Genomic DNA, 15,972 nt, shown 5'->3' on the forward strand with positions numbered 1-15,972 from the left:
TCTGTTTATTTAGTAGTTAACCGAAGGTTCAAAAAGAAAGCAAAGCGCTCCAACAATGGTCTGACTGCCATGTAAACTTTTACCAAATCCACCCCCTCACATCCACAAAACTCTACGTAGATTGTTCAAAATGATAATGGAAATTCTTGTTTATATCTAGCTTTATGACAAACGTCTAATAAATAAGATATTTACATTAGTTCTCTACACACGGCTGTTCGAACTAATTATCAAAATTCATTAGCGGAAATGGTGTGATCGATTTCAGGTGTACGTCTAACTCCCTGTTTCGGAAAAACTACTTACAGTGACATAGCTACGTTACACACCTGCACTTTTAGAAAAAAACAGTGAACTCTCTCGAACTCCTTGGTATAATCATTCGGGTATGTGGACTATGTCGAATCATTAATCTAGGGGTTGGGAAAAACAGTTAAACACATGTTGAGCAGATTATACTAAAAATTTAATTAACCAGCCAGGCTCAATATTTGTCAGTGGTATTATTTTAGAGGTTTATTTGAACTGCACCAGTAATGATTCTTATCGTTCGTTGTATATCTAATATTGAAATACATCCACGTTTTTTCACAACGTATCCGGCATCTTGATCTGCGCAGCCAAAACCTAACGTGCTAGCAGTTGCTCTTCATGGGCTTCACGTTCAGAATATGAATTGTCTGTTGACATTCTGTCTGTCCGTTAAGTTGGAGTAAAACAATTAGAAGCCATGAATATTATCTGTAAAAGGCGTTTTGTTACCTGCATAGAGAAATCTGCATTGGTAAGGATAAAACCAAAGGCAAACACATTCCGCATACCCCACGAGTAGTACTCCAAGTGGTCTATCGCCAAGTGAACCATCGCCGTACAAAGTACCTCCCCAGCTATTCGTCTGGACCGGGGTGTTCATACGGCCGTTCCAATCTCTTACAGATGTTGCACTACTATGCTTGGGTCTTGAATGCAGGGTTAGCAACATGGGCGCGGACGAAGTGCTAGCTTTTTCATTGCCGCATCACATTCGTTCTACAGCTCACCGATGGCACTACTAATGTCGATAACCTTCGATGCACCCGAACCTGGTCAACTTTCGAAGCTGTACGAATCCAATCTATTGAGTGGAAAGATGTTGCCTTTCGTCAAACAATGTACGTAGAGATAGAAATGTAAAGTTGTTGTGGGGATTACATAAGACATCATATGCGGACCTGAAACGCAAACGTATTGGACATGTAATGAAAAAAAGTTGGATTGAAGAAGTGCATTTACATAGGATTGACGCATTGATGGGAATTTCAGAAATCCGCCAATACATCAAAATATTGAACGTGTAAGTCCCGATTGATAAGTCATGCTTAAGCTGACCAACTCTGGCGAAAAAATCCGTACACCATACCGCAACGAAGCGAAATCGTTCACCACGCTCAGGTAAACGGTTCGCATTGTGTACGGATTTTTTCGCCAGTGTTGGTCAGCTTAGTCATGCCACCCAGGCAGGCATTGGCAGGATTATAAGATTGGAAAATATTGGTATATGGTTTGGATAATCAATTACTTGTAACACACCATTGATAACCATCGACTACATTCTGCACTAGTCAATGTTTCTGAGCTGAGATCATACATTCTTCTTATTCTTCTTTACGCCGAATACGAACTTCGAACGATGGTTCGTATTTTCGTTTACGACAGCAACATCAAATTGGTTTACTATTCATTCAAACCGCTTCCGAACCAAGAGGGTGAATGTTTTGACGTTTCTTTGAAAAATGAATGAAGCCAACATAAGCTGGCTTCCTGGCTCGGATAGTTGCCAAAAATTACAGCGAACACGCTTTAAGCAGCGTTCACATTGTTAAGAGCCAATATTGTTAACTCGACCTGAAACTTGTCGAATGCAAACTTTATTTTGATGTACTTACCTGGAATACAGGTAAAAAAAGAGTTCGGATTTTATGGAGAATAAGCAATGCAAGAAAAATCTCATATATTGTTATTATTTATTTATTTTGACTCCCACTTTCAGTGTTGTGCAGTTTATGTGAAGACCTTATGGCGTTTTCGTTTTTTCTTGGTGCTACACCGGTGTAGTGCAAAGAAAGAGATAGACTGATTACACCCAAGTTTGAATGAGTGTAGCACCGACTACACCGGTGTAGTGCACTGTCAAAAACGAAATTGCCATTAAACATTTGAAACATAGCTAGCGCTACTGGTATTTGGTGGCAGCTTCAGGCAACAAACAGTTTTCATGGGGCTGTTTCGAACAAACCCAGTGTTCGTGATAAACAATAAGGGTGAATATTACACTGTCAGATATATGGCAATATATGGGTTAATTGCAATTTTGAACTGAATTATAGACACCTAGTTGATATCTATAAATAAAAACAAAGAAAAACTACAGTTGTACAGATTCAGTCAAAGCCAAATCTATTGCAGAAATTCAAACAGAATTGCAACGCGCAGAACGAAAACAAACTGCATTGATTTACGAACGTTACATTTAAAAAACTATTGACGATATGGTCTTTGCTACCCGGCCTACAACAGAAATTGACAAGAATGTCAGTTTCGAAGAGCAGTGAATTTATATGGCTGATTATTGCATTTTGTGACACAACAGAATTTTCGTTCCGAGAAAGGTATTTTACATCGTGATCATACTGACAGAGTTTGCATGAAGTCGATAGCACAGCTACGTCTACTGGCAGTGAATCGATATCGAGTATTCCGTCCGGTACTGCACAGTCTGGTGCACTGCTGAAGAATCACCGGCAAATCACACATGAATTACGGCCCACCAAATAAACTGGTTGGATGGATAACCAGTTTATCTAATGGGCCGTAATTGAATACTCAGAACATGTGAAAAGTACATTTTTCATAGGGTTAACCAATGAGTAAAGTAACAATGATCAAGCAAAATCGACTTTCCTCTTCGTCACAACTTATTTGATGAATTTTTGATATTGTTTGCGGGAGGTGATTTGTGGCACCCGTCTCCCGTAATAGCAATATTTTATAGATATCAACTATATTTAGCACGGCACATTCATTGCAGTCTGGGTTGCTTTGTTCTGTTAAAAATGTAATTATCCATTACACATCATATTGTTATTATAAAAGCTAAACCTATTTATTTACTTACCAGATTTCGAACTCCAAAACCAAAGGCGTTGTTTACTTATGTATATTTTCTTATTAGGTTTTACACCAACGGACATAACCCTGCAAAATGAGCCGGATGAACTTAGTTTGACAATTGTCGGTGGTTTGTTTACATGATAATTATGTGAGTTCGAGTGTAACAGATGAGTACCCGTTGCACTCGTACTCACGCAACTGACGAAGTAAACAAACCACCGAGAATTGTCAAACCTGAACTTCATTCATCATGAGTTCATTCGTGTCGTCATCTTATAGAACTCAATTGTATATTGTATACAAGAGGGTGAATGTTTTGACGTTTCTTTGAAAAATGAATGAAGCCAACATACACGGAAACGAAAAACTACCTAAAATTGAGTTCATTTGACTCAATCTCGTGGTATGGTGGGGGAACTTAAAATTAGGTAAACCGTGTTGAAGGTAGTTTCCATTTAACCACGGCAAAAATTACAACTCATTGATAGGTTTTACATTTCTTATAAAAGAAATGTATAGAATTCGCTCAAACTTTCAATATTTTTTCCGAGGCCCGGAGGGCCGAGTCTTATATACCAATCGACTCAGCTCGACGATTTGGGACAATGTCTGTGTGTGTGTGTGTATGTAACGGACAAATTCTCATTCGTGTTTCTCAGCAATGGCTGAACCGATCTTATCCAAACCAATTTTAAACGAAAGAACTAAAAAACAGTATGAACGCTATTAATTTGTTTTTGATTCTGATGTTTAGTTCCCAAGATATGAATGTTTGAATGTGTAAAAATGGCGTTTTTTGCAGTTTTTTTGAATTATCTGCCGAAATTGACAACGTAGATTAACACTTTATATGTTTTTAGACAGCTTTAATGAATACCTTTCAAACAAGCTATAGATTGTTGAAATCGGACTATTATCAAAAGAGATATTTAACATTGAATGCGGACGAAAGATTTTTATCATTTCCCATTGCCAGAAATATGACCAAAAACATGTAATCTATTATTAACGCCAAAACGGCTTATTTTAGGTCGATAGTATCTTCGGAGAATATAATGGAGGCAATACGCCCTTTCTTTTGGTATTGTGCTTTTACTGATTAATCTCCCTATGAGTGAGATATTTTCACAATTTTTCTTGGAAGTGATTATATCGAAATAATGCCTTCAGCAAATTTGTAGCTCTTACTTTTGCGAATAACTTTACTGAAGACTTCACATATCTATTTTGAATACTTTAAAAGTTATGGCTTGTTGTTTGTGGATTACCTTTTGTCGCCCATTTATTGTTCAATATAGTAATAATCCATTGAAATAAGCCAAACATTATTACGATAAAAAGAATTTGGTATTTCATTTTTCTATCTGCAACCGCTAGAAATAATCACCGAACACTTCCAAGTTGTCTGGAAGGAACTTGATACCTTATCAGTGCAAAAATGTTCATTTGTACGAACCTTCTGACTGCAATTTTTCTAACTTATAATCAACGGATCGATCGGAAACATATCGGAAAATGAAAGTGAAGTAAATAACTCCAAGCAACGGCGTAGCCAAGAGAAGGTTTTGGGGTTTAACAACTTCCCTCCCTACCACACCCAAAAAATATATTGGATTGCAATTGAAAATTTATTGATGCAGACTGATTTAATTCAATATTACAATAACAATTATCTGATCCGTAAATTGATAACCTCTTGTTGTAAACATCATGAGGACTTTTGATAAATTGTCGGAATGGGGTCCTGATATGTAATTGATCTATTGGTCTTGATTTCACAGTTGCCTAATAGCATCAATATCAAATTCCTGCCTGAAAACATTCCAAATAGAAAATTCCAGAGTTCTGTAATCAATCATAATCCTCAGATTTCTTTTCGAATTGAGCTCGCTTTTGTAGAGATGTACTGTAATGAGGGTCTTTATTTAATAGAAAGCGAAGTTAAAATTGATTTAATGTCTATGAAACATTTGCTAAAAATGTTTTTGCCTTTCTCATTCACTCTAAAATTCGTCAATCTAATCCCGACCGGGAGGGCCAAGTGCCATATGCTAATCGACTCAGTTCGTCGATATAGGAAAATGTATGTGTGTGTATGTATGTATGTGTGTGTATGTGTGTATGTGGAAAAAAATATGACCTCTGTTAATCAGAGATGACTGGATCGATTTTGCACAAAGTTAGTCTCAAATGAAAGGTACAACCTTCCCATCGGCTGCAATTGATTTTTTTATTGATTGGGCTTCCGGTTCCGTAGTTAGGAGTTGAAGAGTGCAATCACACAGCAAATTCCCATATAAACTGAAATGAAAAATTTTCAAAATCAAATTTGTATTTTTGATGCCAAATGACTTTATAATGCATGAACCATTGAGATTTGATATAAACTCGAAAAAATAATGTTTGAAAAAAATTGATTTTTTTGGACTTTTTTGCCTTTCTCATATAGAAAGGTTATGCAATCACTCTAAAAATCGTCAATCATACCGGCCCGGAGGGAGTATGCAGTGAGGGGTTGCTGTTTTAAAATTAAAACTAGTTTAAAATTTCTTAAGAAGTTGAAAATTTTCGGCAGGACCCGGACCTCCCGGATCTTACTATGTGATACTGAAACATTGCTTGAAACCAGCGGCGATCAAGCGATGTTTCAGTATCACATAGTATCTCAAGATCGTGGCTGTCGATCCATTGTACGTATGTGCAAATCGTACTGAACATGTAATATTCATTTCCACCATCGTATTGAACATAACCAGCCATGGAATCGTAGTCTGGACAAATGAGAAAAGCCCAATTGCACCCCTAGGTGGATCAAAATAGGTTTTTATTTTGGGAATGCGTCGAGTTGAGACGAAAACGTAATATGATTAATAACGAGGATAACACTTTCCGAATGTAGAGAGAAATTTATGAAAAATAACGATTTCCATTCGATTCTAGCAGGTCCTGGTCGATTTTGATGAGAATTTGATTTTTGTTGTATGACCAATTATATGTATAGGTCAAATGTTCCAAAACAATAATTTAAGGTCAAGATAGCATCATTTTGAAACCGTCAATTTCGGAGGTTTAGTATCTTCGATGAGTTTTACAAACGAACAGCGCATCATTTGATAAAGTAATTTTGACGGTATATCGTCCAAGAAGTATTTATGGTGAATTTTCTCAGGTTAATATTCATGACTACAATAAAGTCTCAACAAATTTGCTAAAGACACTGTTACTATTGTCTGAAAAATTAATTCTGCATAATTTTAAAACTTCAAAAATTACGGTTTCGGAATTATGCCGTTTGGACAGTAAGATCGATTTTCACCAAACTCCCACAAATTGTAAAATTGGTATTGTAGAAAAACGTAAGGGCGATACTTCAATGCTGATAGGTGGGACCGAAAAATTAACCAACGCCAAAGGGACTATATTCTATATATACTATCATTTTGTCAATTTCAATAGCAAACACAAATTTTAATTTAATAATTTCAAATACTTTATGAAGTTTTGGGTTTCGATCACTGAATCATGCAATCTAGGATATAAAAAACACAATAGTTCTTAAATAGGAAATAAAACCAAGTCTGGAAATATTCACTGTTGATTTTCTTTGAATGGTGTCACTGCTACTATCGCTTTTTTCAAGAAAAAGCGTTGATTTCTTAGTTCTCAGTCGCGTTGTAAATTTGAGTAAAGTATAAACTTCAAATCGATTAAAAAAATTTCGATTGTTTTGGCTCAGTACAATATACATAACCCCTTTAGGAAAATTCAGTTTTCCCACCACAATGCATTTAATGAAGAATTTAGATATTTTATTAACAGAGCATTAGCAATAATTCGTTTGTATGTCTATTTTATTGGCCATTTTTTCGCTTTCCCATTGATTTGGTTTGAGATTTCTAGCACTGATGTTGTCCTATGCTGATTTGAGCGATTCTCTGAGTCCTGCCACTATCCCATGTAGTATGTGTTATCAAAAACATCGCGAAGCATCAAGTTCTAAATGTTCTCAAACGATATAATATCCGAAGAGAGTGATAAGAGTTATAAGAAATGTCTCATCACACTGTTAGGTGGATTAAAAGCGTTTTTTATACTCAAATTTAAGTTGAATTTACCTAATTTTGAGTTCAACCCAAACAACTCAAAAGTACCTTCCTCCACGGAAGACGACTGAGTCGAATCTCTCTTTTGGTTTTTGACAACACTAATAAGTGCGAAAGCGACGCACAACTCAAAAGTAAGTTAAAACAACTTTTCTGCAGGTTGTTTTATTTAACCGTGTAAGCTGGCTTCCTGGCTCGGATAGTTGCCAAAAATGACAGCGAACACGCTTTAAGCAGCGTTCACATTGCTAAGAGCCAATATTGTTAACTCGACCTGAAACTTGTCGAATGCAAACTTCATTTTGATGTACTTACCTGGAATACAGGTAAAAAAAGAGTTCGGATTTTATGGAGAATAAGCAATGCAAGAAAAATCTCATATATTTTGACTCCCACTTTCAGTGTTGTGCAGTTCATGTGAAGACCTTAAACATTTGAAACATAGCTAGCGCTACTGGTATTTGGTGGCAGCTTCAGGCAACAAACAGTTTTCATGGGGCTGATTGTATACAGACTCTATCCAAAACCTGCCCGTCTACTTCTACTTACAGTTGTCAAAATCAGGGATGCCAGGACATTTTTCTTGAAATCTGTGCGCAGCCTACACACCCCAGTCAAAAAGGGCAAGTTGCTGGCTAACGGGGGGCTATTTGCCAACTCGGATGCACTAATTGCCCTTCAATTTGCCAGCAATTTGCTGGCAATTAGGGGCCTATTTCAAATGCAACATTTGGGCGATTTGTCGCTGTCATTTTTTACCGCCCTACCCGCCCCTAAATCACCCCCAAATCGACCACGGAATGCGCCATTTAATCGCCCTTGATTGCCTAATATGAAAATTACATATAATACTAATTTTCGGATTCATTATCTACTCACATAAACTTACCAGTATACTAGGTAATCACCACCAAATTATAGGAAGAATCAATGGTGAAATTGGTATTGCAAACCAAAACTTACCACAATCTGACGTTCATTAAGACTTTAGGTCAGAGATCTTGCTCTACTATACTTACACACGATTCCACAATTTCCCACATTCGTTGTCTAAATGAAGTGCACTAGACAAATAAAGTACAAGCGTGAACACGTCAATTGATTAAATAAACAATTTTAAACTTGAGCCAAACATGAACCGCAATGTTAGAAAAATGCGAAAAACAACCAAGTTCATTTCAGCCGCCAGAAAATTTGTCTAAGTATTGAAATTACATTTGTTCCTAGGGGCAATTCAGATTTTTGTTAGTGGCTGCGTTCCCAAATGCGCACTACACTTTGACAAGTCGTCCGTCCAATGTCAATTTTGACAAATTATCAGTCGTGTCAATTTTGACAAGCCCTTCCATCAGTCTCAATTTTCACAACACGGTAGGCGTTAATTTTTGTTCTCGTCTCAAACGTTAAACATCAAAATAAAATTTCGGTTGTTTTTCCGTTAAAAATACAATTTGGGTATGTTTGCGAAATCGGCTTACAAAAATTGGACAAATAGCCACGCGTAATACGGTGATCCGGTTGATAGCGTCTTATAAAATTGGCAGATTGTGGAAAACCAATCATCAGCGACATTAGATTTAGACGAAACTAATGAGCCGGCTGAATTGCAACCGATTTCGTTTGTTAACGTTGCAGCTGTCATTTGCCATTATGCTAAGAAGTTATTTTTTATCGCATTTTTCGTTGCGATAGATGGTAAATTTTACTACAAATGCTGTTCAAAAAAACGCGCATATCTAAATAAACTTTGCTAAGATATCACATTGTCAGAAGATTAGTGCTTTTCCGAATTTACACCGAGTTTCATTGCTTTATTACTGGTCATATCGTACGTGATTAATTCTGGTAAGAGCAGAGGCTCGAATCCCTAAATTCTGGTTCTAATTAGTATTCGTATTAGTAGTTTTTGATATAGGCCGAATGAAGCATCGATCGCTGGTCATTCTGAAGGGAGATTATTAATGAGAAAAGATCTTTAAAAAGTTCAAAATTTCAGTTTTGCAGGTCAGGTCAGGTCAAAACGAGCTTACGTTTGATGATACTGAGAGTCGCTATAATGGAACCATGCCGATTTTCCATATGTATTGTTCGAGCCAGCAGATCCTTGATTGGCGCCTCCAGATCCTGCTCCTCACATTTTTAGACCAAAAGCACATCGTATACTTTCGCAATCAGTGCTCTGATCGGTTCGGAGATTTCCTTCAGCAAAGATCCCAACGAATGGAGAAATTTTTTTCTCTAGCCAACACCCAGATTACTGTTGACCTTTTCTAACAATAATCAGCTTTCTAATAAGGTTGTTGTCGTTCCGAATAAAATTCTCATTTCCGCTTTCGGCAACTAACTTCAGGAAGGCTGCCAATTCGAGCATTTTCTTATCCTCTTCGGGGTGAGTGTTGACACCAGCAGGCAGAGTCGAAGGTAATTCAAAATGTTGCTGTATCGAAACTATAAGGAAGCCTCACTTTTCCAGTACCTGGCCGATCGATAATCGTCAAAGTTTTCCATTCGGACTTCATAGAAATACATTCAACCACACCCTTGAAGCACAATCCATTTAGGTTCATGAGTAGTTGTGAAAGGATTTTTGGGCTGTTCCTTCTCGGTTCTTGTTTGCAGTTGTCAAATGATAGAATTGACTTATAATTGAGATGTTCTTTCTTGGAAACGCCATACATATAGGTAGTCATCCTTTCCTTCAACTGAGCATTTTCTCCACAGATAATCAGCAGCAAATACCAAGACGGAACAGAATAATCTTAAAAACGCATTTGATTGGAATACGGGACGAACCGTCCTCTGTCAGTCATGACCGTGTCATTTTCCGCTTTGGGCAGTATGGTTTCGCCAATAGCCTTTGTTTGCTCCCTCCATTCGAAAACCGCGTGAGCCAAGCCTGACTTCCCTTGACAATGATTCGTCTAAAGATGAGATGGAGCTCGATAATAAACGACTTCTCCGCTGAAACTATACCGGCGCTCTGCAACCGGGTTTGTTATGATCACAAATTTTGACGTTTATCGTTTCAGACGAGAACAAAATTCAACGCCTACCGTGTTGTCAAAATTAACACGACTGATGATTTGTCAAAATTGACATTGGACGGACGACTTGTCAAAGTGGAGTGCGCATTTGGGAACGCAGCCACCAACAAAAAGCTGAATTAGCACAAGCGAGTTGAGTCAAACGTCAAACTGTTTAAATCGCCTGACCATGTTCGTCCGCATTTTTTTTTGTCTGGACAGAACATTATTTAATCATCGAAAGCATACACGCTTCAAATCCACTACCTACCAGTAGGTAATTTTAATCTGCTGTCCTTATTTCGCTACCGGAAAACAAAGCAGAGGGAATGATTTTTTTACTCAAAATTAATGGGATGAAGTTTAGGCGGCTTTGGGGAATATTTCATTATTTTTGGGTACAATCGGATTCTCTCTCTCTTTCGTTTTTCGTTGGAGGAAGTAGGATGCACAGATTTCAGATTACTTACTGCTAGGTAATGCTATAGACACTTTATACACAGACTAGCGAAGTGTCAAAAATTGCAGCCAAACGGACTGTCAAAAAGTGCAGCCAAACGAGCATGAGGGTTTTGAGAGGGAAGTACAAGAGGAAGCCAATGCAAAGCTTATGGGAGCTTCCGTGATGCCAGTTTACATTCATGGTTGCTAGTTTTACTGTTTTTCTCTCCGCTAGTCTGTTATATAAAGTGTCTGTAGGTAATGCAAGTTCTCCGTGTATTTTTCTATCTGCCTCTCGTTTCTTCTGCTGTAAATTTTATGCATTGGACCAGAGAGTATAGGAAGAGAGACGAACCTTATTGAGCAGACCAATCGTGCAAAATAAATAAACATTACTCATGCCTGAGTTGGAGGAGATGATATTTACAATTATCATAAAAGAAACAAATTTTCGTCAGAATTTAGTCAAATCGTGATTGTAAGATGTATTCTAGACTATATGTATTAGTAAAAACAAGCTTTAGAGTTATTTCATCTCTTTGATTCGAAGTGAACATCATCATACGGATTATTTCAAAATATAATAGGAGTCATTTAAAGTTCTGCCTTTGGAAGCTGTTGCCAAAATGCTAGTTTTGAAATCAGCATAGAGGGAGTGTCGCCGTTTTGACTGATTTTCACTATTCATCTCTCTCCATATTAGCGGCCCTTTAACGTTCAATATTTTTGTCAATACTTGAGAGTGTTGACAAGAGTATTGACCGTATAATGGAAAAAGTAGTATAGAGTACTTGACAATGTGTAACTGTATTAGTGTGTTCAACGATTTGTTTTCCTCCACCAGGTGGAGGAAACCAAATCGAAAATAGCTTTTCGGTCGGATTAATTTCACCAACCGGTATTGTACGTGTCCGTAATAAGTTTTACAGTGTCATAGAGCATTTCAACACCATTATAAATACTTTGGGCGAGCTATTTCAAATGTTGAAATTGGCTGACAGTTTTATATATGACCGGTTTTGTACCGCTTCAGGTTTTGCTTGCATTTATGTAATTTTTTTAAATCTTATGTAAATTTATAATAAAAACATGTCTGGAGACATGAAATCCATATTATTTACCATGTTTGAAACCAAAATCTTTGTTTCTCCCTATTTTTTCATCTGCCAAAACTATCCTTCTTGGAAAAATGTAAATATGGCGAAAATGAAACAACGATAAACAACAGAACAGGTGAGGTTAATCTGCCTGCCATAACTGGAAGGAGTATAGCTGAATTCTGGCAGCGCCATTTTGATAATTTTGACAGCTGCCGGAATCTTGACGGATTTTTGCTGGCTGCCCGTTTTTCTTCCAAGCGGGAAGTATATGCTAGAAAATGCATAAAAATCACAGCAGAATAAAAGAGACGGCAATGGAAAGGATGTTAACTCTGCATATTTTTGTTTTTCAATGTACACGCATATATTTATTTATTCATCGATCGGATTAGAAATTCCGAGCACATTTTAAAAAACACAGTGACTCAAATCCCGTGACACATTTCCCGAACTGTAAACTAGCCTTTAGAGGGACTTTGGGAAATCTGCGCTGTTTTAAAAATCTGTGCAGTATGTTGAAAAACTGTGAAACACAGATTAATCTGTGTACCTGGCATCCCTGGCCAAAATAACAAATTACACTCTGATAAAATAGTACCCATTAATACTAGAGCACTCTAGTTAGAGTGCGGCCAAGACGCGTTTGACGTATCCAAACGAGCAGAAATCTGACGCATTTCTATTGTGTATACGTCAAATTTCATGTTCGTTTGGATACGTCATGGCCTCTTGGCCACACTCTAACTAGAGTGCTCTAATTAATACTAGAGCACTCTAGCCCGGTCAAACCACAGTCTATAGAGAACAGTTGCGCAAAGAGTGAAGTCAAAAAAAGCCTACCTATCAAGCACAATTGGAATCCATCTCTGATGCATCTGCAGCAAAGCTGGATTTTAATTTTCCTCGATAGGTAAACTTTTTTCGGCTTCACTTTTTGTACTCTTTGCGTACCTTTATACTAACACCTTTAGGTCAAACCATTCGGAATTGGATTCAGAATCCTGAATGGAGTCAGTATGGATTCCATATCAAATGCAACAATCGGTTGAAACCGGTTGTGTCGGAATTGGTTGTAGCATTTGATTTGGAATCCATAAGAGCATGTTCAGGAGTGTTTCAGTTCTAGATTCATAATTTTGACAGTTCTATTATATAAAACTGAAAATTTTATAACTAGAACTTGCAGTCCCCAGCAGCAATTGTAGCGGATGTTCTATTCAGCTTAAAATTCATATCTCGCCATTCCTTCAGCGTTACTGCATTCAAATTTATTTTTCCCCAGTCTATCTGGTCTAAGTGTCTGTGCTGAAAACTTGGCATGTATTTAAAACACAGTTCTAAACGTGTTTTAAAATCAGCAACAAATAGAACGGAGTCGTATAACAGTTTTAAATTTTGAAACAAAACTATTCGAAATTATAAAACAAAACGCTCTGCTGGGGATGTGAATGTTTCAGTTCCAGTTCTACTTTGAAACTCCTATACAAAATAAAACGCTCCTGAACATGCTCTAATGACTCCGTTCAGAAATCCGAACCGGTTCCGGAATGAGTTTAACTGGGAGTTAGAGTGTGGCCATGAGGCCATAACGTATCCAAACGAACATGAAATTTGACGTATTCACAATAGAAATACGTCAGATTTCTGTTTGTTTGGATACTTCAAACGAGTCTTGACCGCACTCTAACTAGAATGCTCTAATTAATACATAGAAAACTACCCTTTCCCTTTTACACGACTAGTCAGCCGGAAATGAACCGGAATTCTGGCTGGTTCTAATAAGCATACCGGCTCCAGTGACACAACCGATTGTAGCTAAAATCGGTTGTGTCACTGGAGCCGGAATACGAAGTAGAACCAGCCAGCATACCGGCTCATTTTCCGGTTGAACTTAACTGGGTGCATTATGACGTCATCTGAGTAAAAATGCTTAAAAATGACAGTTCATCGAGTTTGTTTACATGGTGTTAGAATTTCGAACCAAGTTTCTTGTGCTGGGTGGAATCAAAAATGTTCTAAGTAGGGATACCTATAGTTACTATATTCATAGTTAGGCGGACACAAAAACCGTAAAACTGGCAACTCTTATTTCAGACTGGCACCCCATGCAAATGTTCAAGCACTAGCAGAATAGTTTCATTGTTAACGTCGTAGGACATGTACGCCTAGAAAAGCGAATTCGATTAAATGATGTGGTTTTGTACTTGTGTGAATATTTTTCGGTGTTACATAAAAAATATTGATTATTTTCGTTTACCTACGCTCAATAACACAAGGAAAGAGCCGAAATATTTATCACCATAGTCACAATACTTTCTCCATAAAGAAAACGTTATGCTTGATTGGTTCCGGCATTTGACGCCCGTGAATAAAAAATGTTAAACTTTATTTCTGAAATTTATAGAAATATATTATTAAACCCGCATTTCGCTCCTGAACAATATTTTTCTTTTTAATAATAGCACTGAGAACTGACATATAAGTAAAGTTTTCAACTTGTGTAAGAAATAAAACTGTCGCTTTGAAATGACAACAGCAAGTAGCAACTTGCCACTGGTCGGCGCTACGATCGGCCAGCAATTGCTATAAGGCACTTGTGTGCAAACTTGAATACAATGGTGATTCACGCATGCGAACCTGTATGTCATGGTGATTTTCTACGTATTTTCATTTAAATGTTTACACAGGTTTTTCGGGAAAGTTTGTTTAAGCTTATATGTTTGTTCTCTGTGATAATAGGGGTCTTTAATTTGGAAAAATTGCGTCAGTTTTTCATATGTATTGATAGCAGGTGTCCCTACGTGTACACTCATATCATTCTCAAACCTTAATTATTCTTTTACGATTTTAAAATTAAAAAAAAAACAAATTAAATTCAACCAACAAACTGACAGTTGTCCTACTAAAAGACGTATCTGCAAATATCTCGTTCGCCTTATTGTTAACCGGGACATCACCCCACACAACATGATCTGGTACTTTTGCAATCCGCTAGCAGCCTGCCATCCCAAGTTTCATCTGCAAACTATGGTAGATCTGATAAGGCAACCTATTGGCGATTCTACGTTGAAAACGTTCACAGATAGCGCTAGAAGTAAAGTGTTGCTGATGTCATTTGGTTCTGTCAAAGTGGATATATTTTCTGTAAACATTGGTAAGAAAATAACTTTTAAACAACATATCACCAAATTTAAAGTTGATAATTGCTAAAGACGCTGAATTACTGAATAAAGACTCGCCATCTTATCCCAACAAAATAAAATGGGTTGGCAACATTATTTTCTGCAAACTAGCACCACTGTCACAGCGTTAACTTCAGTTGACTCATATATTACAGTTACCGCAGAGTTGCAACGTCGATAATTTTTTCATCATGAAGTGCTGTGTGAAGTTTTGTACCAATAAAACTACCGCCGGTTTTAATAATATTGGTTTTTTCACTTCCCAGTAAACTACGACCTTCGTGCGGAATGGGTCCCGTTCTGTGGTTTACCAGAAAATTACAACATTACGGATAGCTGCAATGGTTGAAGCAACTTTTAGAAGACACCGTAATGATAAAAGTTATATGTTTTAACTTGCCTTAGAGATTCGATTCAGAAATTTATTCAAAATATTTTAACTCGCTATCACAATACTTTCCAAAATTCATTCATCAGATTGCAACATTTGACAAGTCTTCTGCTCGATTGGAATGACATTGACAGGTTTAGTACTCGATTGGAATGACACTGACAGATAAATGGTAAACAAACAGCCTCCTGTCAAGGACGACGTCTCTGTACAGCCAGCATCACTGCCATGAAAGGCAAAACATTGATTTTGAACCGAATGATTAGAAGCTGTATTTAGTTACAAAATGTCGATTTTCTGAATGATATGATATTAAATCATCCCACAAGATGCAAAACGTCGTGTGGATTGCTTGAATATCGGGCATAGTGCCGAACATAATTCTTTGTTTAGGGCTTTATAGCTATAACGCCCCATATATGTAGGTCGCTGTCAAACTCCATATGATGGTATAGGGTTGCCAGGGGGCTGTAAACAAATGATTGACGTGTCGAGTCTTTATCAAGAGGGATTCAGTGTCGTTAATAATTGCTTACGAAAACGAAGGAAAAGTATCATTTTAAATGATGCTGAGTAAACATC

General features: G+C 37.3%; 1 protein-coding gene and 1 long non-coding RNA gene across 4 annotated transcripts in view; one reads left to right on the forward strand and one right to left on the reverse strand.

Moving 5' to 3' along the window:
* Window positions 1-15,972, forward strand: part of LOC131682914 (serine-rich adhesin for platelets-like) — a 1,216,708-nt gene that overhangs the window by 922,270 nt on the left and 278,466 nt on the right. The gene's annotated exons all lie outside the window — the stretch shown is intronic.
* On the reverse strand, window positions 445-1,172 carry LOC131682916 (uncharacterized). The gene is made up of 2 exons (XR_009304254.1): window positions 763-1,172; window positions 445-695 (listed from the first exon to the last, which is right to left on the reverse strand). It is a non-coding gene; the product is annotated as an uncharacterized LOC131682916 (long non-coding RNA).

The sequence above is a fragment of the Topomyia yanbarensis genome, chromosome 2 (genome assembly GCF_030247195.1).
Source record: "Topomyia yanbarensis strain Yona2022 chromosome 2, ASM3024719v1, whole genome shotgun sequence".
NCBI classification, from domain to species: Eukaryota; Metazoa; Arthropoda; class Insecta; order Diptera; family Culicidae; genus Topomyia; species Topomyia yanbarensis.